This window comes from Salmo salar, chromosome 09 (assembly GCF_965601325.2).
Source record: "Salmo salar chromosome 09, fSalSal1, whole genome shotgun sequence".
Classification (NCBI taxonomy): domain Eukaryota; kingdom Metazoa; phylum Chordata; class Actinopteri; order Salmoniformes; family Salmonidae; genus Salmo; species Salmo salar.
Window position 1 is genome coordinate 76,697,551 of NC_138299.1, and position 18,873 is coordinate 76,716,423.

The 18,873-nt window shown below is 43.1% G+C and overlaps 1 protein-coding gene across 1 annotated transcript in view; it reads right to left on the reverse strand.

Moving 5' to 3' along the window:
• The window catches only part of LOC106611717 (dystrophin-related protein 2), a 244,675-nt gene that overhangs the window by 189,393 nt on the left and 36,409 nt on the right, over positions 1-18,873 (reverse strand). The window contains exon 2 of the mRNA XM_014212218.3: positions 388-520. The gene's annotated coding sequence lies outside the window, so the exon portion shown is untranslated. The remainder of the gene's footprint in view (positions 1-387; positions 521-18,873) is intronic.

Consider the following 18,873-nt stretch of genomic DNA (forward strand, 5'->3'; position numbering starts at 1 on the left):
GTATCTATCTCCCTCTTTCTGTATCTACAGTATCTCCCTCTCCCTATTTCTCTGTATCTATCTCCCTCTCTCTCGTTCTTTCTCTCTCCCCAATTCAATGGTCTTTATTAGCATATGAAACATATGTTAACATTGCCTAAGCAAGTGAAATAGATAATAAACAAAAGTGAAATAAACAACAACAAAAAATGACAGTAAACATTACACTCACAAAAGTTTCAAAGGAATAGAGACATTTGAAATGTCATATTATGGCTATGTATTATGTCTCTGTCTCTCTCTAAACATCATGAGAGGATAGGACTTAGAACTATGGAGGGAAAACAACACAGAACAGCGATCTCTCCACAACCAAAGAAATTAAATCGGTCACTAGTGATAAATTACCCAGTGGTGAAGACGTGATTGACGTGGCTGCAGATTCAGCGTCTCTGTGGAATTGGGTCAACACGTCTCTTCCCAGAGGTGGGCCAGTCGCTGGTGTCCAATGGTGCTCTCCTTCTCTCCTCAGAGGGGGGACCTATGGAGGGAAGTGAGGAGGGTGAGAGAGAGACAGAGATAGAGAACGAGAGAGGGAGAGAGAGACCTTGATTTTGGCCAAAATTACCTGAATGGACTATCACTAGCAAGGACTATCAAAAAAATAAACTTTGAACAAACCAAAACCTGCAGAAAATACACAGCGGAACCTGGAAATACTATCCAACACAACACTGGGTGAGTAATGTTCCGCCAAAAAGTAAAAGACAATAATCTCTAGGCAATTGTGTTACTTAAAGCTTAATAAATAAGGCTCCTAAACGACCAAGCTGCTAGGAAAGAAACTGACCTGGCTGCAACTTCAATCAGCACTGAAGTTTGAAGTGAGATGTGTGAAAAGGAGGGCGGAAGGTGGAGATTGACGGCTGTCTGAGAGAGCTGTCTGCTCTACGGACTGAGGTGAGAGAACTTAAAGAGGCACACATGGCACTGAATGAAGAGGTGAGAAAGCTGAGGTGTGACAGAGAGCAGGACACTCCCCCAGACAAGCCAGCAGAACAGCCCACCTCAGACCTGGACCACAACACCACAATAGGACAGACAACACAGGATCCCCTAGCCACATCATAATTCACACAGGCACAAATGACCTGAGGGCCCAGCAGGAAAGGGTGGCAACAGCACTCAAGGTAGTGATTGAAAAAGCTTCTTCCACTTTCCCCAACGCACAAGTGGTTATCTCCACCCTGCTACCACGAAAATACTTTCACCCTGCCACAATATAGTAGGTGACCACCATACAGCAGGTGACCACCATACAGCAGGTGACCCCCATACAGCGGGTGTCCACCATACAGCGGATGACCACCATGCAGCGGGTGGCCACCATACAGCGGGTGACCACCATGCAGCAGGTGACCCCCATACAGCGGGTGACCCCCATACAGCAGGTGACCACCATACAGAGGGTGACCCCCATACAGCGGGTGACCCCCATGCAGCGGGTGACCACCATACAGCGGGTGACCCCCATGCAGCGGGTGACCCCCATACAGCGGGTGACCCCCATGCAGCGGGTGACCACCATACAGCGGGTGACCCCCATGCAGCGGGTGACCCCCATACAGCGGGTGACCACCATACAGCGGTTGACCCCCATGCAGCGGGTGAATGCAAGCATTTTGTGAGACTGTTCCTCAAAACCTAATGTCTACCTGGCCCACCACTCCACCCTGGCCTTTACGACCAGGTCCGCATCTACAAGGCAGCAATCCTAACTTTTGCCAGGACCGTGAAGGACATCACCCTCAACCGTAGCCCCAGCACCTCACAGAGCAACGGAACCCCCGCCCAGACCAGTGAGACACCTGCAACAAGAGAACCCACACCAAGAGGACTTACACCCAGACCACAGCATCACCAGCCACACCCCAACCAGCTAAGACCACCCCTAGCAAACCCTGGCCACACCCTATATAGGCCCCCCCATATCAGACCTATGCCCCTTCTGCCCACCGCATGCCCCCGCCCCTACGGCAAGGACCTCAGCATGACAGCAGGACATATGCCCAGGCCGTGAGCAGAGCTACAGGCCCAACCCCCACTAATACACCCACCCAAGCCCAGTCCTGTGACCGAAGAGGTATGTATCAGATGCTCAACATGCTCTGCTCACATCTACTGTGATGGTCTGTGCCTAAACCACACAAAAATAACACTAGACACTATGGAACACAAAGCTTTTACTATCTCATCCTGGAATATACAAGGTCTGAGGTCATCTGCCTTTGGCCTAAAGAGCAGGAACCCAGACCTCACCAAAGAAATTGTAAATGCAGACATGGTCATCCTACAAGAAACAAGGTATAAAGGAGACGGACCCACTGGTTGCCCGCTAGGTTACAGAGAGCTAGTAGTCCCACCCACCAAACTACCAGGTGTGAAACAGGGAAGAGACTCAGGGGGTAGGCTCATTTGGTATACAGCAGACCTAACCTACTCTATTAAATTAGTCAAAACAGGAACATTATACATCTGGCTAGAAACTAATAAAGGAAATGACCTCAACATGTGCTAAAAATGTCCTTGTGTGCTACCTATATCCTCCCAATAGAATCCCCATACTTTAACGATGATAGCTTCTCCATCCTAGAGAGGGAGATCAACAATTTCCAGGCCCAGGGACATGTACTAGTCTGTGGCGACCTAAATGCCAGAACTGGACAAGAACCTGACACCCTCAGCACACAGGGGGACAAACACCTACATGGAGGTGACAGCATTCCCTCCCCCATAGACACAACATCGACAACATAACCAACAAAAACGGGTCACAACTCCTGAAGCTCTGTCGGACGCTGTGTATGTGCACAGTCAATGGCAGGCTTCGAGGGGAGTCCTATGGTAGGTACATCTATAGCTCATCTCTTGGCAGTAGTATTGTAGACTACTTTATCACTGACCTCAACCCAGAGTCCCTCAGAGCGTTCACAGTCAGCCCACTGACACCCCTATCAGATCACACCAAAATAACACTCTACTTGAACAGAACTATGCTCAATCATGAGGCATCAAAGCTAAAGGAACTGAATAATATTAAGAAATGCTAAAGATGGAAGGAAAGTAGAGTGGAAATCTACCAAAAAACCAATTAAATCACTTCTAGACAATTTCCTGGACAAAATGTTTCACTGTAATAGTGAAGGTGTAAACTCGCCAGTAGAAAACCTAAACAGTATATTTGTCCTCTCAGCTTCCCAATCAAATCTAAAAATGTCAAGGAGACAACCTAAGAAAGTTAACAACAACGACAAATGGTTTGATGAAGAATGCAAAAACCTAAGAAATAAAATGAGAAACCTATCCAACCAAAAACATAGAGACCCAGAAAACCTGAGTCTATGCCTTCACTATGGTGAATTACTAAAACAATACAGAAATACACTACGGAAAAAGAAGGAACAGCACATCAGAAATCAGCTCAATGTAATAGAATCTAACCACTTCTGGGAAAATTGGAAAACTCTAAACAAACAACAGCATGAAGAGTTATCTATCCAAATGGAGATGTATGGATAAACCACTTATCCAGTCTTTTTGGCTCTATAGCAAAAAACAAACAGCAAAAACATATACATGATCAAATTCAAATCTTAGAATCAACTATTATAGACTACCAGAACCCACTGGATTCTCCAATTACACTGAATGAACTACAGGACAAAATACAAACCATGCAACCCAAAAAGGCCTGTGGGGTTGATGGTATCCTAAATGAAATGATAAAATATGTGACCCGTTTCAGGAAACCAGGCGTATGTCACGGGTCACTACTTCACAGGAGAGACGTTTGAAAGTAAACTTTTTTTATATCAAAATGCATTTTTTGCCAGAAATGCCTTCTCAAACATGTGAACTTTCATATGCCTTAATAACAAACTTGAATGCCATCTGTGAATACAAATACAACTGTTAAATTATGAGCCTAGTTGGTTTAGCCACAGAAAAAGTCAGCAACCTTCCCGCTAGCCATGATTGGCTGACATAATGAGTGGGCTGGACATGCCGAGAGATGAGTTTGGATTCGTCTGCCATATAGCACGCTTCTGTCTATTTGAGCTGTTCAGTATGTCTAGGTAATCTTGTCTAACGTGGCTTTTTAAAAAATGTATCATGTAGTAAAACTGCATAAGTGTTGCTCTCCACTTTCTGGAGGACCGAGTTTTGAAATCAGTGGAATTCGAGTATGATAGCTAAGGAGATGGAGAAAACGCCTGTTTCTGGATTACATCTTCAAACTAAGGGAGATACGTCCATCCATGAATGATGAATACGGATAAGATAGTCTAGCTAGCTACATTTTCAGATATTACACGTTTCTAATTTTGACAGAAAGTGGTTTCATTTCAAGTTAAAGTGTACTGTTAGCTAGCTAGCTAACGTTAGCTGGCTGGCTCGCTAGCTAACATTACATGTATGATCTTATTATTCGTATCTCTGAGCCATTTCCTTGGCTAGCTATAGCCTAATGTTAGCTAGCAGATTCATGCAGGAGGATACCTAGTCAGTTGTACAACTGAATGCCTTCAACTGAAATGTGTCTTCCAACCCCTCTGAATCAGAGAAGTGTGGGGGGCTACCTTGATAGACATCCACGTCTTCGGCGCCCGGAGACAGTGAGTTAACTGCCTTGCTCAGGGGTAGAACGACAGATGTTTACCTTGTCACCTCGGGGATTCTATCCAGCAACCTTTCTGTTACTGGTCCAATGCTCTAACCACTACGCTTCCTGCCTCCCCTAGTAACGTTATGAGTTGAGATTATGGTTCATTGTTTACCTAGCTAGCTAGCTAGCTAACATTAGCTGGCTGGCTCACTAGCTAACGTTACGTGTATGATTATTGTTTGTATTGCCGAGCCATTTGCTCTGCTAGCTATAGCCTAATGTTAGCTAGCTAAAAATGTACCTGGTTGGTTAGCTACCTGCAGATTCATGCAGAGTAGGAACGTCATGAGTTGGGATTATGGTTCATTGTTTACCAAGCTAGCTAGTTACATGTCTTAACAGGTGCGTTCGTAAATTCAGTCTGGCCATCTACTCCGATTTTCGAGCACTCCCGAGCTGACAAGGTAAAAATCTGTCGTTCTGCACCTGAACAAGGAAGTTAACCCACTGTTCCTAGGCCGTCATTGTAAATAAGAATTTGTTCTTAACTCACTTGCCTAGTTAAATTAAGGGTGCAATAAAAAAATTAAACAGTTACAGTCACCAACGCTCTGGATAACATGAAAACAGCCTAACCAGCTCTGCTAGGGTGAGTGAAATGGTCAGTTTGAGGTGATTTCTCATTTGTGTCTGGAAGTAGCAAGCTAGCCAATGTTAGCTTGGGTGCTTGACTGCCTTTGTGAGGTCAGAACGTTCGGATCAACCTTACTCATCGGCCAGAGCGTCCAGTTTGCACTCTGAACGCTCCGAGAGCAAAACGCTCTGAATTTACAAACGGACAATCTGACAGCACAGTTGCAGTCACCAACGCTCTGGATAACATAACAGCCTAACCAGCTCTGCTAGGGCGAGTAATGTTCAGTGAGCTCTTCTCTCATTTGTGTCTGGAAGTAGCTAGCAAGTTAGGTGGATGCTTGACTGCTGTTGTTAGTACAGAACGCTCGGATCAACCCTTAAAGAGATGGGTGGGTAAAGCTTAAGAGGGTGTGAACAATGCTGAATGGGTGTAGACAAAGAAGGGCTTTCCAGTAGTAGTACAAAAACATTCAAAGGCCATTTTCTCAAAAGTGAGTTTACAAGTTTATCAACTTTCAAAGCAGAATAACTTTCCCATTATTCCTCAACTGTACTGTATGATATACCATTTTATAGCTCTGAGTTTACTTTTATCCAATGTAAAAAAAAAACGATTTCAAATTTAATTTAAAATACATAACACCGATTTGAGTTGGTCGGTCATATATATACACCAAAAATTCCAATTGGCTTTACATAAACTCTTTACCATCATCCGCAGCTCTGGCATGTTCCCTAATATTTGGAACCAAGGACTAATCACCCCAATCCACAAATTTTGACCCCAATAACTACCGTGGGATATGCGTCAACAGCAACCTTGGGAAAATCTTCTGCATTATCATTAACAGACTAGTACATTTCCTCAGCAAAAAACAATGTACTAAGCAAATGTCAAATTGGCTTTTTACCAAATTACCGTACGACAAACTACGTAATCACCCTGCACACCCTAATTGACAAACAAACAAACCAAAACAAAGGCAAAGTCTTCTCATGCATTGTTGATTTCTAAAAAGCTCAATGGCATGAGGGTCTGCTATACAAATTGATGGTGGCATTGGGGGAAAAATATACGACATTATAAAATCCATGTACATAAACAACAAGTGTGATTAAAATTGGCAAATAACACACACATTTCTTTCCACAGGGCCAGGGGGTGAGACAGGGATGGAGCTTAAGCCCCACTCTCTTCAACATACATTACCGGTCAAAGGTTTTAGAACACCTACTCATTCAAGGGTTTTTCTTTATTTTTACTATTTTCTACATTGTAGAATAATAGTGAAGACATCAAAACTATGAAATAACACATATGGAATCATGTAGTAACCAAAAAAGTGTGAAACAAATCAAAATATATTTTATACTTGAGATTCTTCAAATTGCCACCCTTTGCCTTGAAGACAGCTTTGCGCGCTCTTGGCATTCTCTCAAAGAGAAATGACAGTCCATTATTACTTTAAGAGATGAAGGTCAGTCAATACGGAAAATGTCAAGAACTTTTAAAGTTTCTTTAAGTGCAATCGCAAAAAACATCAAGCACTATGATGAAACGGGCTCTTATGAGGACCGCCACAGGAATGGAAGACCCAAAGTTACCTCTGCTCAGAGGATAAGTTCATTAGAGTTACCAGCCTCAGAAATTGCAGCCCAAATAAATGCTTCACAGAGTTCAAGTAACAGACACATCCATTTTTCAGAGGAGACTGTGTGAATCAGGCCTTCATGGTTGAATTGCTGCAAAGAAACCACTTCTAAAGGACACCAATAAGAAGAAGAGACTTGCTTGGGCCAAGAAACACGAGCAATGGACATTAGACCGGTGGAAATTTGACATTTGGTCTGGAGTCCAAATTGGAGATTTTTGGTTTTAACCACCGTGTCTTTGTGATACGCGGTGTGGGTGAACGGATGATCTCCGCATGTGTATTTCCCACCGTAAAGCATGGAGGAGCAGGTGTTATGGTGTGGGGGTGCTTTACTGATGACACTGTCTGTGATTTATTTAGAATTCAAGGCACACTTAACCAGCATGGCTACCACAGCATTCTGCAGCGATACGCCATCCCATCTGGTTTACACCTCCAGGCTGTGTAAGGTCTATTTTACCAAGAAAGAGAGTGATGGAGTGCAGCATCAAATGACCTGGCCTCCACAAACCTCCAACCTTAACCAATTGAGATGGTTTAGGATGAGTCGGACCGCAGAGTGAAGGAAAAGCAGCCAACAAGTGCTCAGCATGAACTCCCTCAAGACTGTTGGAAAAGCATTCCAGGTGATGCTGGTTGAGAGAATGCCAAGAGTGTGCAAAGCTGTCATCAAGGCAAAGGGTGATTATATGAAGAATCTCAAATATAAACATATTTTGATTTGTTTAACCTGTTAGGGCTAGGGGGCAGTATTGACACGGCCGGATAAAAAACGTACCCGATTTAATCTGGTTACTACTCCTGCCCAGTAACTAGAATATGCATATAATTATTGGCTTTGGATAGAAAACACCCTAAAGTTTCTAAAACTGTTTGAATGGTGTCTGTGAGTACAACAGAACTCAAATGGCAGGCCAAAACCTGAGAAGATTCCATGCAGGAAGTGGCCTGTCTGACAAGTTGTGTTTCATCTTGGCTCTTTTTATTGAAGACTGAGGATCTTTGCTCTAACGTGACACTTCCTACGGCTCCCATAGGCTCTCAGAGCCCGGGAAAAAGCTGAACGATATCGAGGCAGCCTCTGGCTGAAACACATTATCGCTTTTGGCAAATGGCCGATCAGAGTACTATGGGCTTAGGCGCGTGCCCGAGTCGACCCCGTGCTTTATTTTCTTTCGTCTGTTTACCTAAACGCAGATTCCCGGTCGGAATATTATCGCTTTTTTATGAGAAAAATGGCATAAAAATTGATTTTAAACAGCGGTTGACATGCTTCGAAGTACGGTAATGGAATATTTAGACATTTTTTGTCACGAATTGCGCCATGCTCATCACCCTTATTTACCCTTTCGGATAGTGTCTTGAACGCACGAACAAAACGCCGCGGTTTGGATATAACTATGGATTATTTTGAACCAAACCAACATTTGTTATTGAAGTAGAAGTCCTGGGAGTGCATTCTGACGAAGACAGCAAAGGTAATAACATTTTTCTTATAGTAAATCTGACTTTGGTGAGTGCTAAACTTGCTGGGTGTCTAAATACCTAGCCCTGTGATGCCCGGCTATCTACTGAGAATATTGCAAAATGTGCTTTCACCGAAAAGCTATTTTAAAATTGGACATATCGAGTGCATAGAGGAGTTCTGTATCTATAATTCTTAAAATAATTGTCATGCTTTTTGTGAACGTTTATCGTGAGTAATTTAGTAAATTCACCGGCAGTGTTCGGTGGGAAAGCTAGTCACATGCTAGTCACATGCTAATGTAAAAAGCTGGTTTTTGATATAAATATGAACTTGATTGAACAAAACATGCATGTATTGTATAACATAATGTCCTAGGGTTGTCATCTGATGATGATCATCAAAGGTTAGTGCTGCATTTAGCTGTGGTTTGGGTTTATGTGACATTATATGCTAGCTTGAAAAATGGGTGTCTGATTATTTCTGGCTGGGTACTCTGCTGACATAATCTAATGTTTTGCTTTCGTTGTAAAGCCTTTTTGAAATCGGACAGTGTGGTTAGATTAACGAGAGTCTTGTCTTTAAAATGGTGTAAAATAGTCATATGTTTGAAAAATTGAAGTTTTTGCATTTTTGAGGTTTTTGAATAACGCGCCACGGGATTACACTGGCTGTTGAGTAGGTGGGACCCACCTAGCCCATAGAGGTTAAGACTTTTTTGGTTACTACATGATTCCATGTGTGTTATTTCATAGTTTTGATGTCTTCACTATTATTCTACAATGTAGAAAATAGTAACAATAAAGAAAAACCTAAAAACCTTGGTTCTAAAACTAATTGGTGAGGGCACTAGAACGGTCTGCAGCACCTGTGTCACGTTCTGACCTGTAAAGGTGTTATTTGTTCGTGTTTAGTTTGGTCAGGACGTGGCAGGGGGTATTTGTTTTATGTGGTTCATGGTGGTTGTGTGTATGTGTCCATGTAGAGAGGGGTATTTGATTTATTAGTCCAGGGTTTTGGTTATTGTTCTATGTTAGTTTATTTCTATGTTCTGTCTAGTCATTTGTATTTCTATGTTTAGTTAATTGGTGTTGGGGCCTTCAGTTGGAGGCAGCTGTCTATCGTTGTCTCTGATTGAAGGTCCTATAATTAGGGGTGTGTTTGTATTGTGGGTAGTTGTATTCTGTTTTGTGCTTGTCACAGAACTGTTAGTGTCGTTTCTGTTAATTGTATACGTGTTTATTTTGTTTCTCCTTCTTATATATTAAAAAGAGAAGATGAGTATACACTTCCCTGTTGCGTCTTGGTCCTCCACACACGACAACCGTTACAACCTGGCCTCACCCTACTAGGTGTCTACTATTTGCTGATGATCTGGTGCTTCTCTCCCCAACCAAGGAGGGCCTACAGTAGCATCTAGATCTTCTGCACAGATTCTGTCAGACCTGTGCCCTGACAGTGAATCTCAGTAAGACAAATATAATGGTGTTCCAAAAAAGGACCACGAATACAATTTCCACCTTGACACCGTTACCCTAGAGCACACAAAAAAACGATACATACCTCGTCCTAAACATCAGTGCCACAGGTACAGTGGCAAGAAAAAGTATGTGAACCCTTTGGAATTACCTGGATTTCTGCATAAATTAGTCATAAAATGTATCTGATCTTCATCTTAGTCACAACAACAGACAAACACAGTGTGCTTAAACTAATAACACACAAATTATTGTATTTTTCTTGTCTATATTGAATACATAATTTAAACATTCACAGTGTAGGTTGGAAAATGTATGTGAACCCCTAGGCTAATTACTTTTCCAAAAGCTAATTGGAGTCAGGAGTCAGCTAACCTGGAGTCCAATCAATGAGACGAGATTGGAGATGTTGGTTAGAGCTGCCCTGTCTTATAAAAAACACTCTCAAAATTTGAGTTTGCTATTCACAAGAAGCATTGCCTGATGTGAACCATGCCTCAAACAAAAGAAATCTCAGAAGACCTAATATTAAGAATTGTTGACTTGCGTAATACTGGAAAGGGTTACAAAAGTATCTCTAAAATTGTATCTCTAAAATTGTCTATAAATGGAGAAAATTCAGCACTGTTGCTACTTTCCCTAGGAGTGGCCGTCCTGCAAAGATGACTGCAAGAGCACAGTGCAGAATGTTCAATAAGGTTAAGAAGAATCCTAGAGTGTCAGCTAAAGACTTACAGAAATCTCTGGAACATGCTAACATCTCTGTTGGCAAGTCTACGATATGTAAAACACTAAACAAGAATGATGTTCATGGAGGACACCACGGAAGAAGCCACTGCTGTCCAAAAGAACCATTGCTGCACGTCTGAAGTTTGCAAAAGTGCACCACGATGTTCCACAGCGCTACTGGCTAAATATTATGTGGACAGATGAAACTAAAGTTGAGTTGTTTGGAAGGAACACACAACACTATGTGTGGAGAAAAAGCACAGCACACCAACATCAAAACCTCATCCCAACTGTAAAGTATGGTGGAGGGAGCATCATGGTTTGGGCTGCTTTGCTGCCTCAGGGCCTAGACTGCTTGCTATCATCGACGGAAAAATGAATTCCCAAGTTGATCAAGACATTTTGCAGGAGAATGTTAGGCTTTCTGTCTGCCAATTGAATCTCAACAGAAGTTGGGTGATGCAACAGGTCGTCACAGACAAACCAAGCTGCTCAGAAAGGACAGTCTGGCTATAGAGACCGGTCGTCACAGACAAACCAAGCTGCTCAGAAAGGACAGTCTGGCTATAGAGACCGGTCATCACAGACAAAACCTGGCTGCCCAGAGAGGACAGTCTGGCTATAGAGACCGGTCGTCACAGACAAACTTGGCTGCCCAGAGAGGACAGGCTGTGCTCACTCTGCTCCAGGGGAGAGGTAGAGACAGAGCTGCATTTCCTATTACACTGTGACAAATTCTCAGACCTAAGATAATCTTTCTTTCCCAAAATTATTATTTAGCACAAAGAGTTTGAAATTATAAAATAAAAAATATAATATTTATTTGGTGAAAAGCCTAAATGTGCAGTTTTGGCAGCCAAATATGTGCCCTCCTGCCACAACTTGAGGGCCAGCCAGTGAAAAGTGCAATGTCATGTCAATAATATTTCCCATTTTGGTTTTGGTTTGGCTGTCATGTGGCTTCTCACTCAGGTTGAGACTGGTCTACTGCTATTTCATTTATGTATTTTTATTAGTCCCATTAATATTGCTGTTGAAGCTGCTGTAATGGTAAACACATTTCCACTACTACTACTATTATTGATGCCTTATTGCTGTTGGTCCCACCATTTTTTGTTGAATGTATACTTTGACAATTTAATTAAGTAATTGAACTTGGCATGTAAATACATTCAATTGAAACTGAAATTGAGATAGAGAGAGACTGACTCCACCATCATCCTGTTGTAGGGTGTTTCTTATCAGCAGCCAGCACGCTGTCCCCTCGTCACGGTGGCTGCTGGGGAGCTGAATACTGAGCCCTGGTTGCCGCTAGGAAACAGAGAGGTGGACAAGGGACGAATGCCAATGAGCGTGGTCCCCTGGCCAAGCCAGCCCTGAGATTTCATTACTTCCCCAGACGAGGACATAGCTCTGGCCTGTGGAGCAATCTGACCCCGGCCCCCGGTCTGATAGCCATGTTAACATGCAACAGGAGCCCTCTCCTTACTCGCCATTGCACGAGACTTGACCTTTACACACATCGATAACTGCATAAATCCCATTTGATTTGGCCCCTACTGGAAGGTTTGGGGGTTAAAGGACTGGAATAGGCTAAGAGGGAGATAAGAGATAGACTTTTAGGGAGGTTTGGCAGCTACTAGTTCTGTGTAAAGGTGTGTCGAGCTCTCTAATAAATCAGTGTGGGGAAGAAAGTGCAGAGGTGAGCGAAAAAATGTAGTGCACTCTCAAGGAGTTCAAAACAGACCCATAAAAGTTTAATGCACAGCTGGCAGCTAGCAGCCCGGCAGAAAAAAGGGGAGAGAGCTATTTCCAGAGCTGAAGCTAGCATTCATAATTCACATTATAGTTTTAGGCAGAGGAATACAGGGTTTCTGTTCAGATTCATCGTCTTCCTCTCTAACTTCTCACACTTTGCGTCCTATAATTTGACGTGATTGGAGACCTGGTTTGACATGTCTGAACGTTTCATACCTCAGTCAAAATGATAACTGGCTGCAGAGATCCTCTCAAAAGACAGAGAGAGAAATCAAGATGACAGCTACCGCACACTGGTTGTACTTAACTCTGAGTGACAAGTGAAAAGGAAGCGTTCATTTTCCAATCTCCCAAAAATAACCACTCCCAGAACAGCTATTTTTTTACATTTCATCTGAACAAATTAAATCTCTCTTTAATAACATATTTAATCAAAGAATATTTATTCATATCTGAAATAATCCTCTGACATCGATGAAGTGATAAGGACAGAGGTGAGAAGTAAAGGAAAGACAGGAAGATAGACAGGAGGAAAGACAGGAGGAAAGACAGGAGGGAAGACGAGGATAGACAGGAGGAAAGACAGGAGGAAAGGAGGAAAAACAAGAGGATAGACAGGAGGAAAGACAGGAGGACAGACAGGAGGAAATACAGGAGGAAAGACATAAGGAAAGACAGGAGGAAAGGAGGAAAAACAAGAGGATGGACAGGAGGAAAGACAAGAGGATAGAAATGAGGAAATAAGTGGAGGAAAGACAGGAGGAAAGACATGGAAAGAAATAGACAGGGAGGAAAAGTAGAGGGACAGCAACCATGGGAGAGAGAGAGATAGATATATATATAGAGAGCGAGCGAGAGAGAGAGAGAGAGAGAGAGAAGAGTAAAGGAAGCACACTTCAAAAGCCCCTCTACATCTCACCTTTCCCCTAAAAGACTGGCTGTCACATTGTTTTTACCTCCTATCTCCACTCCCCCACCGCCCACCATCCATTCCATCGCCCTCTGCACCTGAGCGTTTAGCTGACTAGAAACGGTGTGAAGCATTTTAAAATAGCCCATCTGTGCACCCTTTCAAGGAGCAGTAGGAAGAGGGCCGGGGATGTCAATGCATCCATCCCTTGCTTAGGTGGACCACAGGACATATGGCAGAGAGAGCTGGGTGAGAGGCACTACACCAAAAACCACTCAGGCAGCCCACCTGATGCCCTATTCCCTCCACCAGGAAGGGACCTCAGAGTTTAGTCACAATTCGAGGAGACAGAGTTGCTTGTCACTTTGGATAGGACACCATGCTGAAGTGGCTTCCTTCACAACACAACGTCAATTCATCATCCACACTGTTAACCCCCCTGTCACTTCCCCTCCGCCCGGATAATGAAGCATTTTGTCACTGGAAATTGGTGTGCGCTCATTCAGATAAGCTTTGTCAACGTTCGGGAGCATGAAATGGCTTGTGATGGGGGTCGGGTGACGTGGAGGGCTGACTTGATTGAATCAGTCCTGTCGGGAGGGTTGTGGCGATTAGCGGGCTATTATGCAGAGGCAACAACAATAACAACAACAAATAACACTGACCACCACACAGACAGCAGGGAGACATGGGCACCTGGCCCTTTGTTGTAGTGGATCACACACACACACACACACACACACACACACACACACACACACACACACACACACACACACACACACACACACACACACACACACACACACACACACACACACACACACACACACACACACACTAACCAATCAGCATTTACACACACACACACACACACACACACACTACACACAATGAGTGTGCTCCAGTGCTCTTCTTGCCTGTGATTCCTGATCCGATGGCAGAATGTAGGTAGACAGAGCAACCTTGCTTCAGAGATAAAGAGAGAAAAATAGAGAAAAAGTGAGATAAAGAGAGAAAATTAGAGATAAAGAGAGATAAACCGAGATAAATAGATAAAAAGAGAGGGCAAATGAGAGAAAAAGAGAGATAAAGACAGAGAGAAGCAGAGAGAGGAGCAGCAGGCTGGCAGCAGCAGCTCTGGCCCAGCTCTTCCCATTAAGACTGCTGGGTGAAACGAGAGCTGAAGCACCAGCAGAGCCTGCTGTCACTCTCACTTAGTCCAGCCCCCGCCAGTGGTCCCATGGCAGGCCCCAGCCTCACAGCAGTGGTCTGTACACTAGCTAGGCCTGGATGAGCCATAACTCTACACACACTAGTATTACTGCACCATGTGACATGCTGCTGATTTAAAAAAGAGATTTAAAGTAATTTTGCTTGATTGATTTGATATTAGAACTAGGAAAGAAGCACTTGTCCATTCAAGATTTAAGATGGCAGAGTGTATATTTTTCTAACTGCAGGTATACTCTGGGTAATTAAGGTTATAAGGGAATGAGATCCTTATCTTAGGGTAAAGTAGTAGAGCGTAATTAAATAATATATATTTTGTTTGTGGTCTGTATGCATGGGTAATGCTATCTATTTCCTTTTGGTAAAAGGAAATCTATTTACTTTGTTAGCCAACTTGTTGTCATGCCAAACAACTACTGGACCTTGACAAATGTACAGTATAAACTAAGGCTACACTTTATCCACCCACACAATGATATATCTAACACATCATTCAAATACATATGCTTAAAACAATAAGTGAGTACAAGTACACTACATGACCAAAAGTATGTGGATAGCTGCTCCTCCAACATCTCATTCCAAAATCATAGGCATTAATATGGAGTTGGTCCCGCTTTGCTGCTATAACAGCTTCCACTCTTCTGGGAATGCTTTCCACTAGATGTTGCAACAATGCTGCAGGGACTTGTTTCCATTCAGCCACAAGAGCATCAGTGAGGTCGGGCACTGATGTTGGGCGATTAGGCCTGGCTCGCATTCGGCGTTGCAATTAATCCCAAAGGTGTTCGATGGGGTTGAAGTCATGGCTCCTGTGCAGGCCAGTCAAGTTCTTCCACACCGATCTCGACAAACCATTTCTGTATGGACCTCGCTTTGTGCACGGGGGCATTGTCATGCTGAAACAGGAAAGGGCCTTCCCCAAATTGTTGCCACAAAGTTGGAAGCACAGAAATGTCTAGAAGGTCATTGGATGCTGTAGCGTAAAGATTTCCCTTCACTGGAACTAAGGGGCCTAGCCCGAACCATGAAAAACAGCCCCAGACCATTATTCCTCCTCCACCAAACCTTACATTTGGCACTATGCATTCGGCAGGTAGATGGTGACTGTGTGTGAGATTATGTGTGTGTGTGTGTGTCTGCTTTATTCCTTCTGCGTGCTGCGGTGCATCTTTCTTCACCACATGCCTCCAGGATCACCTTGAATGAGCACGGGGGAGAGTCAGGATCTGCTGCTGAAGCTACTCCGCCACACAGCAAAGCACCGCCTGAACCCTGTGCAACTTCCAAATGGGAGGGAGACATTTTGAATGCTGTACATGTACACAGTCACGCGTGAAGGCTTTGGCCTCACACGTCAAAGAGCTGGCGGGATCTTTGGGGGGCTAAGTGCTTTGATGGCTTGTAGGTCATCTTATCAGGCAATGAACCCAGTCTGTAGTGTATCTGTACACCCAGGGTGATGCAGAGATAATGCCAGCATCCCAAATGGCACCCTATTCCCTACATAGTGCATCCATAGCTCTCTGATCAAAAGCCGTGCATTATGTAGGGAATAGGGTGTCATTTGGGATGTGTCCACTGTATCTGGCAGCATGTTTTCAAGCAACTCCTGCTGATAGCTCATCTTTAAGCCCCTTTTTTCCCAGTTATGAAACAGCAGCCACAAATGTTATGGCTGTTCCTGAATAGTTATGACGACCCCCTGTGTTAATGCACCTTAAGATCGTCCATCTTTGATTCCAAGGCCCATAAACATGACCATTGAATTTGCGTTTAACTACTTTTAAAGTGCCTCCATGACACAACGGTATCAGCAACTCATTAAGCTTGCTATACATGCATCGCAGCCCCGTACGATTTGGTCAAGCCAAATGTGTTTACTTCAAATCAAGTTTGAGAGCTGTGTGAATAAATAAACTCTCTTTCCTCACTCTCTGTGCGAAGCAGCCTTTCTCCTTAAGATACAGTCCATCTGTAATGCTGCAATAACGTACACTTCTGCTTCAACATGATTTAAAACTTAACTAAATGACTGCTGGGTTATTCAAGCATTCTTAGAAAGGTAATGCACAAAACCCATGACGTTGGCAAAGTCGCCACTCGTCGGGTATATTTACACGTACTGTAAAGTTGTGAAATGGAATTGCATTTTTTTATGACTTTGCCCAGCCAAACTGCTGCATCAAATCAATGGAAGGGTTCCCTCCTCTGTTTATTACCACTGTTGGTCTAGTGTTGAACAAGTCAGTCAGGTTGAGTTCATCTTAAAGAGGTCATACAGGTTAATTACTCTGTGGGTCACACCATTTCACACCCCGATGGACACATTGGAAAAGGAGAGGAGTGTGAATCCGCTGTATAAGACTCTCTATCTGATCTTAATCACACTCCACACTACCCCTAATGGGTTCTCTGTTGACTGTGGTAGATTGTTGTCTCTGTTAGGTTGATACTATAGCCTACCCACTACATGATTTATTAGAGATATATCAACCTAGGACCCGTTTGGGGTTGGGGAAAATATGGTGTACAAACACACACAGTGCCTTCAGAAAGTAAAGTATTCACACCCCTTTTTCCACGTTTTGTTGTGTTACAGCTGGAATTTCAAATTAATTAAATTGAGATTTTGTGTCACTTATCTATACACATCATCCCATAATGTTAAAGTGGAATTTTGTAAAAAATAATTTTGTTTTTTAAATACATCAAATAAAAAAAGTATTGAAAATTAAGTACAAATGAAAAGCTGAAATGTCTTGAGTCAATAAGTATTCAACCCCTTTGTTACAGCAAGAAGAAATAAGTTCATGAGTAAAAATGTGCTTACCAAGTAAGATAGTAAGACTCACTATGTGTTCAATAATAGTGTTTAACATGATTTTTGAATGACTATCTCATCTCTGTACACCACACATAAAATTATCTGTAAGGTTCCTCAGTCGAGCAGTGAATTTCAAGCACAGATTCAACCACAAATAACAGGGAGGTTTTCATATGCCTTGCAAAGAAGGGAACTGAATATCCCTTTGAGCATGGTGAAGTTATTAATTAGATTTGGATGGTGTATCAATACACCCAGTCACTACAAAGATACAGGCATCCTCCCTAACTCAGTGTCCAGCGAGGAAGGAAACCACTCAGGGATTTCACCATGAGGCCAATGATGATTTTAAAACAACTACATAGTTTAATGGTTGTGATATGAGAAAACTGAGGATGGATCAACAACATTGTAGTTACTCCACAATGCTAGCCTAAACGACAGAGTGAAAAGAAGGAAGAATAATTTACAGAATAAAAAATATTCCAAAACATGCATCCTGTTTTCAACATGGCACTTAAGTAATACTACATGGCAAGGAAATGTACTTTTTGTCCTGAATACAAAGTATTATGTTTGGGGTACATCACTGAATACCACTCTTCCTATTTTCAAGCATGTTGGTGGCTGCATCATGTTATGGGTATGCTTGTCATCGGCAAGGACAAGGACAGGGAGTTTCTTTGGATAACAATAAATGGAATAGAGCTAAGCACAGGCAAAATCCTAGAGGAAAACCTGGTTCAGTCTGCTTTCCAACAGAAATTAGACAAATTCGCCTTCCAGCAGGACAATAATCTAAAACACAAGGTCAAATCTACACTGGAGTTGATTACCAACACGACATTGAATGTCCCTGAGCTGCCTAGTTACAGTTTTGACTTAAATCGGCATGAAAATCTATGGCAACACTTGAAAATGGCTGTCTAGGCAGAGTTCATCTCAGCCTATGTTACCCTCCAGCACCTCGACTTCTTGGCACTGACGGAAACATGGATTACCACAGATAACACTGCTACTCCTACTGCTCTCTCCTCATCTGCCCACGTGTTCTCGCATACCCCGAGAGCATCTGGCCAGCAGGGTGGTGGCACTGGAATCCTCATCTCTCCCAAGTGGACATTCTCTCTTTCTCCCCTGACCCATCTGTCGATCTCCTCATTTGAATTCCATGCTGTCACAGTTACCAGCCCTTTCAAGCTTAACATCCTTATCATTTATTGCCCTCCAGGTTCCCTTGGAGAGTTCATCAATGAGCTTGACGTCTTGATAAGTTCCTTTCCTGAGGATTGCTCACCTCTCACAGTTCTGGGTGACTTTAACCTCCCTACGTCTACCTTTGACTCATTCCTCTCTGCCTCCTTCTTTCCACTCCTCTCCTCTTTTGACCTCACCCTCTCACCTTCCCACCCTATTCACAAGGCAGGCAATACGCTTGACCTCATCTTTACTAGATGCTGTTCGTCCACTAATCTCATTGCAACACCCCTCCAAGTCTCCGACCACTACCTTGTATCCTTTTCCCTCTCGCTCTCAT